This window comes from Camelus ferus, chromosome 31 (genome assembly GCF_009834535.1).
Source record: "Camelus ferus isolate YT-003-E chromosome 31, BCGSAC_Cfer_1.0, whole genome shotgun sequence".
In the NCBI taxonomy this organism is placed as follows: Eukaryota; Metazoa; Chordata; class Mammalia; order Artiodactyla; family Camelidae; genus Camelus; species Camelus ferus.
In genome coordinates this window covers 9,676,181-9,697,801 of record NC_045726.1, presented here as the reverse complement: position 1 = coordinate 9,697,801, position 21,621 = coordinate 9,676,181, and the positions used below count along the sequence as shown (strand labels likewise).

At 42.5% G+C, this 21,621-nt stretch overlaps 1 protein-coding gene across 1 annotated transcript in view; it reads left to right on the top strand.

Annotated features, from left to right (window-relative positions):
* The first annotated feature begins 10,087 nt into the window (after positions 1-10,087).
* The window catches only part of EXTL3 (exostosin like glycosyltransferase 3), an 88,208-nt gene continuing 76,674 nt past the window's right edge, over positions 10,088-21,621 (top strand). The window contains exon 1 of the mRNA XM_014556313.2: positions 10,088-10,214. The gene's annotated coding sequence lies outside the window, so the exon portion shown is untranslated. The remainder of the gene's footprint in view (positions 10,215-21,621) is intronic.

Here is a 21,621-nt window from a genome sequence, read left to right as displayed (position 1 = left end):
GAAAATTAGGAAATTCCACATTTACTTGGGGAACTGGTCCTCCTTAACATCGGCCCAGCTCTGGCTTGACATAGCTTCTCCCACTCCAAATTGTCCCTGATGACAGAGGCCTTAGCACTTACGCTGCAGAGCACTTGTAACACAGTTCATCTGTGACACGGATATTTGAGCTGATCTCATAAGAGGAACACATAGAGAACTGCATTTCCAAAGGTCTGCTGGTAGAGAGAACTTTGGGTGTCCAGCCAATTGGAATCCTTTAGAAAAGGATTCAGGATTTTGTGCTGAACTCACTCCCTTCTCTTCTCATTCCCGTACAGCTGCCTGGTTGACCTGGTGAGTTCCTGAAGGTCAGAAGATTTTTGTGACAATCTTAGGATTCAGTTAAAATGAATGTGCTCCCAAGATAAGGCTCTTTAGTTCACTTTTGGTGGTTTGGAGTTCATTCCTTTTTCTACTCAGACAACAAGTACTTGTTGCATCCTACTGTGTGCCGGAATGGGAAGTGGGTAGATTGAAAGATCCCTGCTGTCCCATAGAGCTCCCTTCTCATAGAGTGAGACTAAAGAAATAGATAAGGAAGCTATTGACAAGTGATGAGAGCTACACAGAGAATGAAAATACGGTGACACAATCATAGTGAATGGGTGGCTTCTGACAAGGATCATCTGAGATGGTGGCATTAGGGTGAGTTCCAGAGGAGCCCATCCTGCAAAAATGCGAGGGAAACACATTCCAGGCAGAATTATGGCTGGTGTGAAGGCCCTAAGGTAGGACCAAGCTTGGCACATATGAGGAGCAGAAACGAGGCCAACTTGTCCTGAGCACAGTGAGTGAACAGAGAGAGTGAGCATGAAATGAAAGACAGTGAGGGTGGGAGGGCTACAGGTTGTCAAGGATTTTGTGATTCCCAGGAAGGAATTTGGAATTTTTTCTAAGTGCAATGGGAAATCACTGGAAAGCTTTACGCTTAGGGATGATTTGATCTGGTGTGTTCTTAAAAGGTCACTCTGGCGGGTTTGTGAAGAGGGGACAACTCTGGGATCAGGGAGATCAGCTGGGTGGATACTGCAATGGTAAAACAAAAGCTGGTGGTGGCCCGGACTTGGTGGTGGAGTCATAGCGATAGAGGTGGAGAGAGGAGAATGGGTGTGGGTGCATTGCGGACATGGAGTCTAAGGTGATGAGGACGATGAAAGCAAGAGATCCAGGAAAACCCCTAGATTTTTAGTTTAAGCAACAGAGTGGCTCTCATTGCCTTTTTATGAGTCAAGGATGCCTGAAAGAGGAGCCTGTTTGGATGTGGGAGGGTATAATCAAGAGTTCTTTTCTGAGGAAGTTCATTTGACATGCCTGTGAAACCATTCAAGTGTTAGTCTAGAGTTCTGGGCAGAAGTCAAGGCTGAAAATATGGATTTGGGGAGCTATGGGGCTGTAGGAAGAACCCCCTAATGCTCTTTGTTAAATTGTTATTGGCTTTGTCTTCCTCTGCCAGTATTCTCTTCTCTTTCTAAATCCCTAGAGCCTCACTCTCCCAAGGTCATGCAGCCACCTTCTCTCTCTTTGCACTTTGAGGACCTGAGCTGACCAAAGTCCTTATGACCCCTATCATGTTTCTATTTAGAATAGGACTACCTTCCCATCCATTCCCACCACCCTCCAGCCTCCACAGTCACATACATAAATATACACCCATACATAAGCATACACACGCACACACACACACCAGCACACACATATATACACACACATACACATTTCTGGTTCTTGCAGCAAATATAGGTGTATATACAGACTATGAAAAGCTCATTCAATTTAGCAGTTGGGAAGGCTTCCAAAATACCAGATAATATCTATTTTTTAAATTGAAGTATAGTCAGTTTACAGTGTGTCAATTTCTGGTGTACAGCATAATGTTTCAGTCATACATATACATACATATATTGGTTTTCATATACTTTCAGATAATATCCATTTTTAATGACCTTTGCCCTATTTCTCAGGTGGAAAAATTGAACTGTAGGTGGATCTGGGTTTTCGGGCACTGCTTATCAGTGGCAGAGGAAGAAAAAAGTCCAGTTCAGTATCTCCTTTGCTGGATGGCAGAACCACAGAGCCACTGGAACACACTCAGGGATCCATTTCACCTCAAACTTGACCTGATAGCTACAAATACACTACCCGTTGCTGTCATTTGGATCAGAGGAAAGAGGGATAAACTGGGATTCCAGAGCCCAGGCACTGAGTTCTGGCTGTGATACTGGGAATGAAAAGAAAGGAGAGAATTATTGAGCACTTTGATGTGGCAAAAACTATGCCAGCTGCTTTGCAGGTTTCTCTCTCAATTTCCACATCAGTTCTGTGAAATGATTCTTATTATCCCCATTTTACAGATGCAGAAACCGAGGCTCAGATTGGTGCAATGACTCCTTCATATTTAGGAATCAAGCCCAGCTCTATTGGAGGCTATTATCCTATATTGCCTCCCCTTACCAGGCATCTTTGGGCCAGTCTTTTAACCTCCCCTGGGCTGGGGTTTCTTCATGTATTAAATGGGACATGAAATTTTCATTTTTACTGTCTCATCCAGCTCTAATATTCTGGATTCTAAATGCATTTAAATGTTTAATTTTTCAGTTTTCCAAGCAAGAGTTTGAATCATCCTGTAACTGAAATGCTTCTGCCAGAGTATGATTTCCATCCTTTCTTTGCAAGAGAGGATAATTGACCTCGCGTTTGGAGTGGATTTGTTACTCTGACACCCAGAAGTGAAAGGCCACTTAGAAATATAAAGGATACTGACATAGCGTCTTTGTTTCCCTTGTTTACAGCTCTTGATTTTTTTTCTTTCTCTATCTCTGGGAAATACTTCTCATTTCCTAAATCCTTGTGCTTTGAAGACCAAGTTTGTCATAGAAATGCCAAAGGAGACACGGGGTTAAATACAGAACTGATTCTGTTCACTTCTAGATGCCAGAGCCTGACACCGTCACCCCAGACCTCGTCATTGTGCCTTCATGGTGAGAGCAGAAGCTTGGGATTCTGAGATCATCACTTCCTTTAGACTTTGCCAACAGCAAAGGGCAAAGGGCTCTTTCTTAATTGACTTTTGCCTGTCTGGGTCCAGAAGAACATTCTGATGGCAGGAAGGAAAGGCAGCCCCAGTCCAGCGGCAAGACGTCTTGCTCAAAACCTATCTCCTTTGCAAACACTATCTTGGCATTTTAATCTCATATTTAATCTCTTTTGATGGTTGTCCATTTATAATATGTTTTAAAAGTCTAGAAAGGCAAGCCTTCTCTCTCTTGGTATTCTTGACAATTGTTTATTCAGGTAAAATTTATTGTTATCGTCTTCATCTTGTAGAAAAGATATTATCATGAATGGGTGTTGGATTTTGTCAAGGACTTTGGGTGCATCTATGATATGATCATAGAGATTTTCTTCTTTAGCTGGATTGCATGGATTGATTTTTGAATGTTGGACTAGCCTTGCATACCCAGGATAAACCCCACTTGGTCAAGGTGTAAAATTCTTTTTTTTTTTTTAGTGATGGATTCAATTTGCTAATAATTTGTTAAGGATTTTTGCGTCTATGTTCATGAGTAATATTAGTTTGTAGCTTTCTTTTCTTCTAATGTCTTTGTCTGGTTTTTGTATTAGGAAAATACCAAAAAAAAAAAAAAAAAAAAAAAAAAAAAGCCTGAAAAAAAAAAGCACAACGTGAGAGTTGTGAGATAATTTTTGTTTGAGGCAAAAAGACTATAGCCCGGGAGACAGCATTTCAGATAGCTCTGAGTAACTGCTCCAAAGAAGTTTTGGGGAATGGCAGTATTATCTGTGATTTTACTGAGGTGGGGTACATGTGATCAAGCACACATTTAGGTAAAGTCTTTCTGCTAGTCACCCTTAATGATTTCAGTGCTTTTCTAGATATGAGAAGATGCCAGAATCTGGGCTCATAAAATCTTCTCCTGAAAATATCTATCTGAAGGCCTGTTCTGCCAGTTTTTTCCAGAGCACAGAGAGCCTCATTCCTGATCTCCGCCCTGACCTCCTTTCAATGTGTGTTGGAGGTCAGCGGCTGCAGTGGCTCACAATTTAATCCTTGTTAGAGGTAGACAACAAGTGCCAATGTGATTCAGTCCTTGTAGAGGCAGGTGGCAAGTGCCAATTTTTAGTTGGCAGGATAATGCTGTCTTCATAGAATGCATTAGGAAGTATTCCCTGTGCTTCTATTTTCTGGAAGAGATGGTTGTGAATCGATGTAATTTCTTCTTTAAATGTTTGTTAAAATTCATCAGTGAAACCATCTGGACCTGGTGCTTTCAGTTTTAGAAGGTTATTAATTATTGATTCACTTTCTTTAATAGAGAAAAGCCTGTTCAGATTGTATATTTCTCTGTGTGAGTTTTGGTAGAAAAGAGTTTGGAAAAAAACCCTGCATCTTCCAGGAATTGACCCCATTTCCTCTAGTTGTCAAATTTGTGGATGTAGATTTGTTCATAATACTCCTTTATCATCCTTTTAATGCCCGTGGGATCAGTAGTGATGGCCTCTCCTTTCTGATATTAGTAATTTGTATTTTTTCTCTTGTTTTCTTGATTAGAGGTTTAGCCCTTTTATTGATCTTTTCAAAGAATCAGCTTTTGGTGTTGCTGATTTTCTCTATTGATTTCTTATTTTCAATTTCATTGATTTCCACTCTAATTTTTTTTTCTGCTTACTTTGGATTTAATTTAATCTTTCTGAGTTTCCTACAGTACAAGCTTAGATGACTGGTTTTAGATCATCTTTTCTAATAAATGCATTCAATGCTATAAATCAAAGAATGTGTATTCTGTTGTTGTTAAATGAAGCCAATAGACGTCATTTGTATCAGTTGATTGGTGCTATTGTTGAGATCAACTATATATCCTCACTGATTTTCTGCCTGTTGTATTTTCCATTTCTGATAGTGTCTCACAATAATAGTAGATTCACTTATTTCTCCTTGCAGTTCTGTCAGTTTGGGCCTTATGTATGTTGATGCTCTGTTGTTAGGCACTTCATGTTAAGCATTATTATGTCTTCTTGGAGAATTGACCCCTTTATCACTAGGTAATGCCCCTCTTCATCCCTGACAACTTTCCTTGCTCTGAAACCCACTTTGTCTGAAATTAATATAGCTACTCTGGCGTTCTTTGGCTTAGTGTTAGCATGGTATATCTTTCTCCATTTCTTGGATTTAAAAAAAATGTTGTATCAAATGTATCATTGATGAAATTATGACTTTGAAAAATGTAACTACTCTTGCAAAAGGCAGTATAGTAAGCTATTTTCAGTCATTCATACCTTAGTATGAATTAGTATATAAGATCATTCCAGTAAACAAGTAAAGATAATTTTATGTGGAAGGAAATGGGGAAGTTGTAAGAGATGAACAGTCAGTATTGGAGACAGGGAGATGGAATACCCACAGAGAGAGGTAGTCATATGTAAAAGGCAAATCTTGTGCTCTTTAAGAGTTTTGCACAAAGCTGATATTGCCTGAATACTTAAGAGCTTCCCTTTGTAAGTGAATTTCATTAGTAGTTGTACTGAGTGTGGACTTGGAGATGGAGTGGGAGCTAGGAATGCACAAGGGCTCCCAGGAACAACCCAGTGACCACAATACCTAGTGGCTCCTCATAGTCTGTTTTAGAACTTGCTGTGGTTTCTCATGACAGGGTTAGGAAATTGGAGAGAAAACAAAATTGATTTACAGGCTTATCCCCATGGTTCCTTTTTGCTTCCTTCTTTTAGGCACTTCCTCTTTTATCACCTCAGATCCGTTTTACTCAGACTACATCAAGGTAGCCCCATATGCCCAGTTATGCTCAACTCCAGGAAATGGGACATTCTTTCAAAGCCCACTTCCTGTCAGAGTGTCTCCATCTTGAGAGGATCTGTCCAGACAGAACTGGCCTCTCAGCCAAACCGAGTGTGTGATGTGTCCTGATGGTGTGATTTGAGGAGTGCCAGCAGGGTTGCCACATCCAAAAAATTTCTTTCCCACTCATGCCGAGAATTCCACCCTTAATGATTCATACCTGTTGCTAACACCTGGCGCCTGGAAGGGAAAGACACAAAAAGAAGATGCTGACTGTTTGCTTTCTAATTTTGCCTGGCAATGGCCCATGATTAAAGTCTTAAAGGGACTTCTGGCTGTACAAATTGGAATGTCTTGCAACTTCTCATAAATGCTGACAAAATTCAGCACAGGGCCTCAAGGCTTTGGGGCAGGGAGAAATAATCAGAGGCTTTCAGTGACAATTTCTTAGAGGGCAGGTTAACAGCAGTGGGCTGGTTTTGAGCAGATTTAGGCTAGATCATGGCATTCAGTATATGCTCAACTACATCACCTTGTTTGTATTCAGTTCATGTAAAAGCATGTGACATAAAGTTGCATGCTGGAATCCCACTATTTTGTCTTTATATATTTTTATTTCTTTATTACAATAGAAAAAAATTCTATTTTGTCTTTATGAGCCAAATTTGTTATTATGGTAGGGATTTGGTAGCTTGACTAAAGTTTTGCTGATGGAAGCTGAGAGTAATAGCTCAGTGGTAGAGCACATGCTTAGCATGCACACGGTCCTGGGTTCAATCCCTGGTACTGCCATGAGAAAAAATAAAAATAAAGTTCTGCTGAGTCTTCATTTATTCTAATCTCCCTTCTTCTCTTTTATCTACTTTTCTTTTATCTACATTCCTCTCCACTATTTTGTTATCAACCAATTCATCTATACATATCCACAGCGATCTCCACACTGTGTTACTTTCTGAGAATGGCTGCATGTGGAAATTTATGAGTATCAAACGTGGATCCATTTTTACCACCCCTGGGCCAAGCCCTATCTCTAACTCCAGGTTGACTGGAGCCTCCTGACTAGCCTCCTCAGACTCTGCTACCTTTAGTCCCCCCACATTCATTATAATGGTCTGTCTGGGAAAGCCTGTAATTCAGGGGGACAAAGTGGAAACATCCCTGGATGCTGTCAGGAGGTTTGAGTTTGGGTTTCTGTTCCACCATTTTCTACTTATAAAGGGTTCTGAAAGATAAGCAGAAGTTAGCTAGATCTGTAATAGAAATAAGATCTTATCATGTGGAGGGGAAAACATGTGAAGTGTATGCCAATGTTCAGAGCCGAATTATTCACAATAAGGTGGGAACACAATAGGGTTCCCAAAGATGGAAGCAATGCAAATGTCTATCAGCAGATGAATGGATAAATGAAATGTGGAATAGCCATACAATGGAATATTACTCAGCCATGAAAAGGAATGGAATTCTGACGCATGCCACAGCGTGGTTGAACCTTGAAAATGTGCTAAGTGGAAGAAGTTAGATACAAAAGGAAAAATATTATATGATTCCATTTATGGAAAATACCTAGAACAGTTCAATTCATAGAGACATAAAGTAGATTAGACATTAGTGGAGGTTGGATGAAGGAGGAAGTGGGGACTTATTGCTTACTGGGTACATAGTTTCTGCTTAGGGTGATGAAAAATTGTAGAAATAGTGGTGATGGTTGTACACTATTGTGAATGTAATGAGTGCCACTAAGTTCTACACCTAAAAATAGTTCAAGTGGCAAAGTTTATGTTACATATTTTTTCCACAATAAAAGATAGCAGAAACCCAAACCCTAGGGGTTTAATAATAAAACTATAAATGTGACTCGAGATTCCTGGCATATGAAGAGACCCATAGAGCTAAGAAGGAGTAAAAACTCAGAGGAAAAACAAATATGAAGGCCTAGAAGCAAGCAAACAGCTCGTTTGGGGATGGCAACCTAGCTAACGGAGCAGGGCAGCAGATAAAGCTGATGAGAGACGTTTGATCAGGAAGAGCCTGTGTCCTGTGCAAGAGTGAACATGACCCCGGAAAAGGTTTTAAGCAGAAGGGAACATGTGTCTGATCAGCTTTGCCCGTGAAAAATGTCGCTCCAGCAAGGATTGGGGATATATTACACCAGAACAGAACTGAAAGCAGAGTGAACTGCTGGGCTGGGCAGTAGCCCAGAGGCACTGCTATTCTGCACCATGTGCAGGCCCTTGAGATCCAGTTTAAGTGACAGGAGACCTAGCCATTTCTCTTGGTTTTGTTACCTGCCTTCGCAGAAGCTTTCCCGGCTCTAATAGGAGCCCACGTGTGTCCTCAGCCTGATAGCAAGTCCCCAGAGGGGGAGAAAACCTAAGTGGGATTTAGCGCTGTGACAAGACATCTGTGTGAGTCCTGGAAGCTCTAGCCTAAATGTCTCTCTTCCTGGCAAGGTCATCTCAGGGAGAAAGCTCCAATAAGGGAAATGAAGGCGAAGTGTTTCCCTCCAGCCTGAGAACATTCTGATTCCTTCACTTGTGCCCTGAAGCTGCCTGACCTACTTCTCTTACCCAGACTGGCTGAGCCTTGAAAGAACGCACTTCTTCCTGCCACGTTTGCTCTCCCTGCCGGTTCCCCATCCCTACTGCCACATCTCACAGCCGCCCCACTGCCCGCTGCTGCGCGGCTGCAGGCTCTGCTCTAACCCCGCAAGGGCTGCCCTCTGTCGGCTCCTCCCTCTGTCAGCTCCTCACTGGGGTGCTCCCAGCCACGGCTCCCTGGCAGCCTCCCTGCTTGGAGACTGTGAAGCCACTTCCCGGGGCCCGGTGGTGTGTGATGAAGCTCCCACTCTGCTCGCAGTGACCTCACCCTGGTAGCCTGAAATTAGCCACAGTGGAGGTATTTACACCAGAGAAATGTGCAAACGCCACGAATCAGAGCACCATGTGAATGTGAGGACAGCTGTCTACAAACCAAGAGATGGCCCGAACGTCCGTCCCTCACAGCCCTCAGAAGGAACCAATCCTGCCAACACCTAGACCCCAGGCTTTTCGCCTCCGGCACTCTGAGATAGTAAATTTCTATTGCTCACGCCCCCAAGTCCGTGGTAGTTTGCAGCTCTAGCAAACGAATACACTCCCCAATAAATTTACTTTTCTTTTGGGCCCCACTGGGATTTTGCAGATAAGCAAAACTGTCATGGTTCAGGAAAACCTCAGAATTTTTTTCCTTTTAGATAACTTTTTTTTTTATCATTTAGAATAGAGGGAAACTGAACTATTGCAATGCCATCCAAAATTAGAACTAGTTCTCACAAGTTAGAAATGTTGAAAAAGTTATTTAATAAAAATAAAAGAAACTTAAGACACATTAAACCCAAACCCTAAGCTATTTACATTGCTCCAAAGTTTCTTTTTACACTTGTCAATACATATATTTTCACACAGTTACAATCACTGGCCATGTGCTTTCTTGGGTTCTGTGGTTTTCATTTAACATTATTTGATAGAAGTATTTCTACGTAATGATAATGTTCATATTCTTATTTAAATACCTACATATTATTTTTGTGCCTTTTGTGTATTATTCGTTTGTTATTTTCTAAGTTTTCACTGTGAATATTTTTGTATACTTTATTTTTACTCCATTTGAACTATTTCCTTGAGGCATATACTCAGAAAAGTCCTGGATTACACAATTTCATAGTTCCAGTTACATATTGCTACCGATAGATGGAGCTCATCTATGGTTTCACAGAACTAAAAGCTAAGTGTGCAGGTTCTTCCATAATCTTGATGTCACTTAGTTTTATAATTTTAAAATTACTTTTCCTAGCTTAAAAAGCTTTGCCTAGACTTAAAGTTGCTTCGTTTTTTACTTATGTCACTGCCAGGGAGGTGGCCCCAGGCACTTTTAAAGCATCTGTTCATTTTTATGTTTGACTGAGATGTGAGCACTCTGCAGCCCGCACCAGCTCGCTGCGGTCCCGGTCCCGCAAGCGCGGGGCCTGCCCCCTCTCTCGGCGGGTTCCCGCAGGCGCGCCCCGCGAGCCGGGGCTCCTTTCGGAGCGCGCCCACCAGGGGTCATCGCAGGCTCAGCGGCGGGCTGCCGCTTCCCACAATGCACCGGGCGCTCGGGTCCGCACGTCGGGAGGCGTCCGAGCTACGGCTGCGGCGGCGGAGCCCCGAGGGTTTGCGGGCGTCCGAGGGGCGGGGCGTCTTGGGGGCGGGGCGTCCGAGGGGCGGGGCCAGAGGCGCAGCTCTGGCCGGGGACGTCTGCAGCCTGCGCCCCTCCTGCGGGCAGCAGCCCCGGCTCCGGTCGCGCCCTCCACGGCCTCGGAGACCTGTCCACCTGGCGCTGTAGCAAGGTAGGGGGGCTCTTCCGCACCACCCCTTTTCGGGGTGTATGTGTGTGTGAAGTCTTTTCTTACTTGTGCCGGAGAAGTCTTAACGTTGCTAAAATTTAGAGATGGGGCAACCAGGTTTGTTCGGAGGGGGTCTATTTTAAAACTCTTTTGTTTCCATCCCACTTTCGCCGTCCCCCCAGACTCTGCTGGGCTTTGGAAAGCCTGAACTGGGGAGTCCGTGCCGCTCTTGGTTCACCCTTCATGCCTTGGGGAGGGATGCAAACTCCGGGGTGGGGTTAGAATGTGTGGGAACTTGTATGGGCGTGGGCTGGCTTTCTTCAGTTGCGCGCCTGTGTGAGAACTGAGAAATTACATGACCGTAGTGTCTAATTCTCGGTGTGGGCGGGGGTCCTGAGCCCCCGCTGTTTCAGGTACTTAGTGAGTGGCGCCTGTCCCGGGCCCGCCTCCGCCGCCCTATCAGGAGGTGGCTGTCCTGTGGTGTGCCCTCAAGTTCTACACCCCACCCCCCACTCCTCTCCCTGCCGCCACACCGCAGAGCGCCTCAGCACAGCTGACCCTCGTTTAGGGAGCTAGTTTAGTTTGAGCTTTTCAAAAAATAAAGTTTGGCAGATAGAAAGCACTGGAATATGGGGCACCTGGGATGGCTTAAGCTTGTTGGGGTCTGTCCTTCTCAGCCTATTTCTGGGTCACACCGCGTGGCTCCATCCAGCCCCTCTCACTTACTGTAACCCCATGGACTCCCCTTGGTAATAATGCTAATCTGAAATACCCCAGTCTGAAACCTGCAATTCTAGGGTGACGCCACCTCTGCCCAGTTTTAAAGGCTCAGGAAAGCACTTTAGTCCTCTGATCCCTATTTCCAGTAAAATAAATTATGTTTTTAAAGATTTATTTTTGTTTAAAACCCTCACCCTGTATTATTCCCATAAATATCAATTGATTGATTGTACTTGTGAAATCCAAGCAGTTTCATTTGTTGGTGATAAAGGTGATAACTAGGAAAAACCAGCTAAAAGATATACTCTTCAGGTTACCATGATGCTAATTAACAAATTAGCTGATAGTGAAGGCAGAAGATAGGAAGTCAGACAAGCTTGGTTCTAAAGCACTTCTGTCTCTGAGAAGTTCAGACAGTTAAAATCATCTTTATCTTCCCTTACAAATGTAAAATGCTGTGAATGAGCACACATTCCTTTTTTGCTAGACACACCTCTTGATTTTTTGATAATCAAAAATAAGAAAATTCTTTCAAAGTGTTATCACCTCACCCATGCCCAAGGAAAGAAGTCTAGGAGTTGTTAGGAATCTATATCTTTGTAAGGCAGAAATTCTTAAATGATCCTTAACCCTGTCTCTGGGTACTTTCCTCCAGAAGTGTTTCTCCATCATATATGAAATTGTGAATTTCTCATTATGTATATTATTTTCTATTTGGAAAAAATTTGTATTTTCCAAATCTGACATTAATGTTCACTTAAAAGCATTGTGTGTTTATAAGATGATACAGATCTTAAAAAGATTAAAAGCAAGAAAAAAATTAGTTTCAGCTAGGGTATATCAGTGATTCCCACTGTGAGGTCCTTGGTTACTGGCAATAAACTGAAAAGATAAAATCAAAATCTAGAAAGTCATTAATCACCAACACCCATGAAAACTAGAGGGCATCGTTTAAAGCTTAAAAGGAGCTGTTTAAGGACATGTTAAAGATAACTTTGCACAGTAGACTGCAGTCTTGCACTTACTAAGTTTCATCAGGATGACCCATGTATGGGTCAGGCTATTTCTCAGATACTGAGGAAGTAAAGCATCTCTCAGGAGAACCGTGAAGACTCAAGGAGCTCAATTTAAAAACAGCCCACTTATTTTGGAGGGAGAAAGTTACCTTGAGAATATTTACCCTTTGACTTCCATCCTTTGTGGTGCCAATTAAATAGAAAAAACTCTTCATTATGTAATGATTCTAATTATTCTAATAATAGAGTCATGTAATATGAGACTATAGAAGCAGTTATTCTGATTAACTCAAGAGTTACTCATGTGTGAACTATTCCAACTTTCTAATAATAAAAATACCACACATATCTGTACATTTGTTCAGTAGACATCCTAGCACTGTATTAAGACTGGAATGCAGAGATGAATCCTCTAACCCTTGATTTTAAGAAGCTGAGCTAGTTGAGGAAATCAGCCCACAGATAGTTAAAATGAAGTGTGTGCTTGGGATGGTGATGGATTTCGGCTCCCGCTGCTGTGGGCTGCTAGTATAGTCTGGTGGCGTCAGCAAAGGCCTCCTGGAAACGTCGGAAGTTCGTGATTCAAGGATGTCTTTAAAAAAAAAAAAGGATGTCTTTTATATATACATATTTTTTTAATTTTTATTTTTAATGAAGTATAGTTGACTTACAGTATATTCATTTCTGGTGTACAGCATAGTGATTCAGTTTTATATATATATATACACATTCTTTTTCATTTTAGGTTATTATAAGGCTGTTGAATATAGTTCCTTGTGCTATGCAGTAGGACCTTGTTGTTTATCTATTTTATACATAGTAGTTTGTATCTGCTAATCCCAAACTCCTAATTTATCCTTCCCCCACCTTCCTCCTTTGGTAACCATAAGTTTGTTTTCTGTGTCTGTGAGTCTGTTTCTGTTTTGTAAATAAGTTCATTTGCATCATTTTTTTTTTTAGATTCCACTTAGAAGTGATATCATATGGTATTTTTCTTTCTCTTTCTTCACTCAGAATGATGATCTTTAGCACCATCTATGTTGCTGCAAATGGCATTATTTCATTCTTTTTTATGGCTGAGTAGTATTTCACTGTGTGTGTACATGTATGTGTACACAGATGATGTCTTGTAGCCAGGACTGGTGGAAGAGTGCTCTGGGTGGAGAGGACAAGCATTAACAAAGTCCTGGAGGGGACAAGCGTTAACAAAGTCATGGAGGGAAAGTGGCAAGATCTGAGAAATAGACTGAAGAGAGGAAGGCCTGGCAATTGTCAGGGGAGCCGCTGTGGACCTTCACAGAAGGTGACAGGGTCATATCCGTTTTAGGTAGTTCACTCTGAAGCCGGAGTAAGGGGTAGACTTGAGAGACCAGGAGGCAGGAAGAACTGTCAGGAGGCTGTGGCGGTGATTAGGGAAGAAATGATGTAAGCATGGCAGCTGTAGAACGCATTATCATTTTCAGCTTTCTCACCCATTATTTTGTTTGGTTTTCATAGCCACCCTTTGCAGTCCGTAGGGTAAGATTCACACCTTCATTTTGTAAGTGCTTATCCCAGGGCTTTGTGTACCTCATCCCTGACCCTTATAAAAACCCCAAAGTGAGTATCATTGACCCACTTTACAGAAGTTGACGCTGAGGCAGCGTCAGGCTAAGACTCAGGGCCAGTGTCTAAAGCAGGACTTATTCTCAACAGCAAGTGGGTCCTGCTCCTCTAGAGAATGAGGCAAGACAGGCCTTCTGGGCAAGTCCTCATCCTGGAAGCATCTCTCCGGAGCCAGCATGGCCATACGGCGGCAGTGCCCAGCTCCCTAAGCGGCTCTGTCTCTGCATTTGAAAGTCCCATTGAACAGAACAGTGTGGTGGTTCCTCAAACTAGTAAACATGGAATTACTGTGTGATCCATCAGTTCCACCTCTGGGTGTATGCCCAGCCAAGTCGACGCAGGGACTCAGACAGACGCTTGTACACTTGTCCAGAGCAGCACTACTCACCAGAGTCGAAAGGTGGAGACAACTCACGTGTCCACTGACAGAAGAATGGATAAACAAAATGTGATACGTACGGACAACGAGATATTATTCAGTTTTAAAAAGGAAAAACATTCTGACGTGGATAAGCTTTTTTTTTTTTTAACATTTTTTTATTGAGTTATAGTCATTTTACAATGTGTCAAATTCCAGCGTAGAGCACAATTTTTCAGTTATAACTGAACATATATATATTCATTGTCACTTTTTTTTTTGCTGTGAGTTACCATAAGATCTTGTATATATTTCCCTGTGCTATACAGTATAATGTTGTTTATCTATTCTACATTTTGAAATCCCAGTCTGTCCCTTCCCACCCCCCGTGGATGAGCTTTGAGGATGTTGTGTAATGTAATAAGCCGGTCATAAAAGGGGCAAATACTGTATAGCTCCACTTAGAGCTATACGATTCTTAGAGACAAAGTAGGATTGCGGGAGTGGGGTGTTGCCAGGGTTGGGTGGAGAGGGGAATGGGAAGTTGCTGTGTAATAGGTAGAGAGTTCTGTTTGGAAAGATGAGAAGAGTTCTGAGGTGGGTGGTGGTGATGGTTGCAGAGCAACGTGAATGTACTTAACACCATCTGAACTGTACATTTTTAAATGGCCACAGTGGTCAACTTTATGTTATGCGTATTTTGCCATTAAAAAAAGTCCCATTGAGCAAGTGATTTGCCCAGGGTCACTGAACAGGTTCAGGCAAAGGGAGAATTCAGAGCAAAAATGTGGCCTCTGCTAGTTGCACCCGGTACAGGCAAGGAAGCTCTTTGGGCTGACAGACATGTGCTCTGGCTTTCTTTTTAAGCACAAAGAGAAACCAGAATTTCCATTGTTCTCAGCTGTGGTGCAGCAGATTCAAAGAACCACAATCACTGAAGAAGTTTGGGTGCTTAGAATTTGGTCTGGTTGTTGGCTCTGTCTAGGTGACAAAGTGGGAGAGTGGTAATAAGTTTGAGTTCGTTCGTTCATTCATTCATTCTAAAATATTTGAGGGCCTGCATTGTGCCAAATATCCTCTCCAGTTTCCAACTTTTCTGTCTAGTAACATCCGTCTGCCAGCTTTATTCTAGCTGCTCTGCCGGTTTCCCTTGGACATAAACTAAGTTACATAAACCTTCACGATTCCTGGAAAGGTCAACAGGGGAACAGGGAAAGTTGGAGGGGAGGTGATATGAGGTGAAGTGGGAGGTGCCAAATGCCCAGGGGAGTTGCGATTCCAAGGAAGAAGCCATCCAGCGCTCAAGGAGTCTCATCAGGAGGTGTGTCCAGGGGTTGCAGGTGCAGACAGATTGGAGTCCAGCTCATGGAACTCGCTCCTGGCACAGCCCAAGTGTGCGCACTGCCTGGAGCTCCTAACACCTGCATGGGGGAATCAGGGTGATACCCACAGCGGAAACCCCGAGAGAGAGAAAAGAGTGGTAGATGGAGACAAGCAGAGGTACAAAGAGAGAGAGCGATGTGGAAAATTCAGTGCAATCTGGAAAAAGCCTGACTTTCATCAAATGACACCCTCGTCTTGTGCCTCTAAGGATAAATAAAGCCTGGTTGGCTCTTCACAAGTATGTGCATAAGTGTGGGTTAAAAAATGCACAGTATGTAGACCTGCCTGCTTCCAGGAGATCTGAGGCATAGGATGCAAGGGAAAGCAAGCTTTAAAAATACGGCACTGAAATAGTTTAGTAAAGCAGGGTTTGAAACGATGTAAGGCGGAAAGGCACACTGGGAGAGGCACGGTGCCGGGTGTATAGACACTCAATCTATTCTAGCGGTTTTTCAAGACATAAAACATAAAAATGGTCATGGGATTGAGGCGGGAGGAAATCCTCCTGGGCACCTGAGATGAGACCTTTTGGCATGGAATTTGGTTTTACGTTTCTTGGAAGCTGTGATATAAAAGGAAATAGGTTGGGTTGCATCGTTTTCTTATTCTGGCAAGACCAAGTACACAGATTCAACTCTAGAGGAGACAGTTCTTTTCTTGGAATTAAACTCTGGGGAGGATTTACCCCATGGGCTGCTTTGAATACAGTGTTGAAGCTGCGGACAGTATCTTTGATAACATTTTACGGACAGCTCTGAAGATGTCATGCAGATAAATGGATGTGATGCAACAACACCCTTCTTGTCTTCGGTGGGAACTATCTGGAGTCGTCACTGGATGTGGACGGTATTTTTCTGTTAGAATGCTGTAGCGGTAGGTTTCTGAGAGGGTCGCTCTCGGGAAGTTACCTGAGGGTGAGTCATCAGAAGAACCTGGAGAAGTGGGCTGAATTGGACACTCAGTCGGGAAAGGGTCTCGTTGTCCTTTGAGCTTGGTCATTTTTACTGTTCTCGTGGAGCAGAGGATCCGTTGGCAGGAAACCAGAGCTCAGTGGTCCAACAGGCGTTTAAGCTTTGAAGCAAGAACGGAATGAGTCTGGTGCTAATCTTGACACAAGATGTCAGGCTCCAGGGACAGTAATGCCTGTGCTGATTCACAGCCAAGGCTGTGGTTTTACTTCAGCTAAACTAAACGGGAGGTTGTGATGTGTTGAAAAGGGCCTGGTCTTTGAAGTCAGATAAATCTGGTTCAAACCGAGCTCTGCTACTTACTAGCTATGTGATTTCACAAATTATTTAATCTTTCTGATCTTTGATGGGATAGTAATAGCTACCTTGTCTGTGTCATTTTACAGTGTAAAAGCATTAATAATAGAGGCTAACCATTCTTGTCAGTTATTGTTTTTTACTCAAGATATCGGACATTATGTTTATTCCAACTTAAATCGCTAATATCATTCAGATTTTTCCAATTTATTAAAACCATGCTGCCACTTCCCCAGACTTTGACAGAGGCGGCAGCTGACAGCTACCTTGCTTACCGCAGATCAGGCATGAAGCCAAGTGCTCCACAGGCATTATTTCATTTGTTCTTCAAAGCAGCTCTCGGTGGTGCATACCACGTGGCACCTAGTAAGTGCTCAACAAATGTTATGTATTAGTATTACGGGTATCAGTTGTAAGAATATAGTGATTATGTAAAAGAGAAGAGGCCATCTTTGCCCTGGGAATTAGTGCCTGGAAAGAGTTTGTCAAACTATAATCCACAGGGCCAATCTGGCCCATCATCTGGTTTTGTACAGTCAGTGAGCTAAGAGTGGTGTTCACGTCCTTAAATGGTTGAAAGAAAATCCAAATAAGAATATGCTATATTAGGGAGGAGGGTATAGCTTAGTGGTAGACACGTGCTTAGTGTGCACGAGGTCCTGGGTTCAATCCCCAGTACCTCCATTAAAACAAATAAATGAATCCCCCCAAAATTAAAAAAAAAAGAATATTTTACAATAAATTAAAATGATGTAACAGTCAAATCTCGTAAGTCAGAGAAAGATAAAAACTGTATGATATTGCTTCTATGTGGAATCTAAAAAATACAACAAACTAGTGAATATCATAAAAGAAATGGACTCACAGATACAGAGGACAAACTGGTGGTTACCAGTAGTGGAGGGTAGCAATTTAAGGATGGGAGAGTGGAAGGCACAAACTATTGGGTGTAAGACAAGCTCAAAGATGTATGTACAACACGGGGAATAGAGCCAACATTCTGTAATAACTCTAAATGGAAAGTAACCTTAAAAAATTATATTAAACAAGTTAAACAAAAACCATTTCACATTCAACAACCTCTTACTAAAGGAGTGTCTGGGTGATGTTCTTCAGGAAAAAAAAAAGAATTCCAGAAGGAAGATTAAAGAAGCAGAAAGAATACCAAATAAAGAGCAGTGTGGACTTGTGGGTAAAACTAAGCAGGTATTGACTATAAAACATATTGACAATATAATTCAATTTGTGGTATTAAAAAAAGTAAACATAAAATTTAATATTGAACAACAATGAAAAAGCCCAATTTCAATGTACGTAAATAAAGTTTTATTTTGTTTACACATTGTCTGTGGCTGCTCTCCTGACGCAGTGGCAGAGTTGAGTAGTTATGACAAATACATACAGGCCCCCAAAGCCTAAAATATGTACTCCAATATGATCCTTTGTAGAAAGCGCTTGCTGACTCCTGGTCCAGAACAAGACCTCCAGGGGAAGCTACAGAGGAGGAACTCAGCCAACCTCAGTGCAAGCCAGACTGTCCAGGGGTGACTATTAAGAAGTGGGGTGTAAAGGAGCAAAAAAAAAAAAATCCCACTGGCCTCATGTCTGGGCCGGTGGACAAAGGAAGGGTAGGCTGTCCCAGTGCCAACGTGGACGACTTGAGGAGAGAAAGAGGGCTTGGGCTGAACTGTCTTTGTACAAGTTCTGATCTGGGGCTAGCACTTAGTGAAGCAGCTAGAAATCTGGGATCTGTGAGCTGTTCATCTCAATGTTTTTTTAATGTTTGCTTTTTGCCTTGTTTGCTTTTCCCTTTGTGCTTTAGCAAAAAGTCTCTTTCAACAATTTTAATCTTAGCTAAGCCGAGGGAAAAACATGATTGATTCACACCTGGGCCAGGAGGAAGTTCAAACTGCTTAACTGCTCTTAAGCCAGGCAGTGTCTGGTCTGGTCCGTCCTCACCTGTCTAGACCCATCTCCGAACTCTCCCGACAGCCTGTGCTCTGCCCGTGCTGTGCAACCTACAACCCCCGGAAGTAAGCCTGTTCCCTCATCTCATGCTTTTTTATACTCTTCTTTTCCCTCTGCCTCCCACTCTTCTGTACGTTCCCTGCCCGGAGAAATCCCCATCCTTCAAGGCTCTGCTGAAATGTCACCTCCTCCGGGAGGCCTTCCTGACTCTGCCCATCCTGGAAGAGATGATCACGTCCGCCTTTTCACCCGTTCTGCCTCCTATCACAGCACCTGTCACTGTATTGGCATCATTTACCAAATCCATGAATCCTTCGAGGTTAGGGATGATGCTAGTCTTAGCACATCTCCCTGCTCCTGGCACGTGGTAACCTAGATATGTGAGGGCTGAGAAAGAGAACCAGAGTACTCTGAAGGGCCAGGAGCAATGAACTTTCCAGCTCAAGAACCTGGAAATGATAAGTAAGAAATGGGGCAGATAAATGAAAACCCAGGCAAAGAAGACCTATGATAGCAAAGTTCTTGTCTGCGTTTTTTTGTTTTGTTTTTGCTTTATGAAGAATATTGAATAATTCAGAGGAAATACTTTCCAGAGACAAAGGATGCTATTCAGAGTGTTTGCATCATACCTCTCTGAAGATGGATCTCTGTAATGAGCCTACATCGATATTCAGAGATGTTTCAGGAGGGGCTGAGACAATATGGTCCAAAACCTTTGTTGAAGATGAAACTAAATATAAGGATAGAAGCTGAAAATATAGTTGGCTGATGTGGCCAGTAGAGGACGTCTTCAAATACAGTTATCTCTCATTCACTCTCATCACTCTCAACAGAAACTTCAGAGTCATGACACTGGAAAGGACCTTATCTAGTGGCCTCTTGGTATTTGTTGAATGGAAGGGTTGTGTCTGCTCATAAGAGCCTTGTTCTGGTACCTTTGATCTCTTAGTTGAGTGGCCACTGAGATCTCAAGACCTTTATTTTACAAGCACAGTTTGAGTTTTATTTTGCGTTCAAAACTCAGGTTCATGACCATGTATATTCTAGCCTGCTGAATCTCATTGGCCACTTTGGCCTCTGTCACACCATTTCGTGAGCTCTTCCTGTGGGTTATCTCCATCAGGTTGGTGGTTTACTATGCAGAAAAGCCGAGCGACCTATCAGCAAACTTAAAATCTCCTCTTTCAGTCAGTAATGAAAAATATACCTATACACACTAATTTTTTTTTTAATTTATAAAGGAGACAATTTATAAATTGGTTCTCTCACCATAATCAAACATTTACTTTCAGATTCTATCCTTTACCACATTTTGGTGAAACTATGGGATGGTCTCTGTCATCCAATGGGCCCTCATAGCTTCTGGTCAATTCTTCTGTAGTCTCCTAGTCTCTCTCCTATTCTCCACAGCAACATTTGAGGTGGTCTCCATTCTCCTTAAACCTCCCACCCCCCAGATTCTCCTCACTCTCAGCAGAGGACACTGCCTGCTACTTTATGGGAAAGACAGAGGCTGTCAGACAGTCAAGCCATATGTGGAATCTAAAAAGAAGACAAATGAACTTATTTACAAACCAGAAACAGACTCACAGACATAGAAAACAAACTTACGGTTACCAGCGGGGGAAGGGGTAGGAAGGGATAAATTGGGAGTTAGAGATCTGCAGATACTAACTACTATATATAAAATAGATAAACAGCAAGTTTCTACTGTATAGCACAGGGAACTATATACAGTAACTTGTAACCTATAATGAAAAAGAATATGAAAACGAATATACATACGTATATGTAAGACTGAACTATTATGCTGTACACCAGAAATTGACACATTGTAAACTGACTATACTTCAATAAATATATATATATATATTACTTACAAGCCACCCGCCTGCCCCCCACCAAGAAAAAGAGAAACCAACTATGGCAAAAACAAACAAACAGCCTTTGTTTTTCCTTTGTGTTGGTGCCATTCTCAGGAAGCCTCTTTCTAAATGATGGCAAAATGCCTGCCAGCAACTTTAGGCTTATATCCAACTCTTACCAAACACAATGGAAAATTTTCTACCCAATTTCATAAGCTGGAAGTCTAGGAATCATTTTTGACTCCTGTTCCCCGACATCTTAATCACCAAGTCCTGTCCCGTCTTCTAAATCTCTCTGCATTCCTGTTGCCACTGTTGTAGTTCAGGTCATCAGCTTTTGTCTGATTCCTGCAGCAGCCTCCCAGTGAGTTTCCGCTTCTGGTCTCGCTGCCCTCCAACCTATTATCACGTCCCAGTCAGGGTCATCTTTTGAGAATGTTCATCTGATTCTGTCACTTGCCTGCAGAAGGCTGTGATGACCCTGCAGTGGTAGGAAGCTGAAGACAGAGCTCCTTGTTATGCTCTGTAAGCCCTTGCATGATACAGCCCTGCCTGCTTCTCCTCTCACTTTTCACGTGTTGTTCAAGGCAATTCAGCCACAGACTCCAGACTAGCCAACGCCCTCCCAGCTCTGCCCTTTTCATACAGTGCTCCCTCCCCCTGGGCTATTTCCCTCCCTAATGAACCTCTTTTTGTCTCACATTAGATATAACTGCAGATTTGACAAAATCCCTCCATACTGCGTTACTATACACTCTTCCTGCAAGAACATTCTACTTTTTCTGTCTTAGCAGTGATCATACTTTATGATCATTGCTTGTTAAATCATCTGTGTCCCTCAGCAGACCACAAGGTCCATGAAGGCAGATCTTTCCCTTGTTTTGTGAAATATTCCCAGCGTCACAGAGTAGATGCTCAATAAATACTGGTTAAATTGTAAAATAAAGTGAGATGTAATTGTACTAGGTGACTTTAGAATCTAGATTGATTCAGTAAGCTGCTGGAAAATCTATAGTCTACTGCTTTTCTTTTTTATATGCTTGTTGGTCCTCTTTAAAAAATAATTCACTTCATTTGACAGGTTAGGAGTCGGCAGCTCAGAGGGACCCAGTAACTTGCACAAACCACAGGGTGCTATTTATAGCAGCCTGATTGGACTAGAACTTGGAGCTCAGGTCTCTCAGTGCAGGGCGGTCTCCTCTCACCATGACACCAGCACTTTTAGCAGAC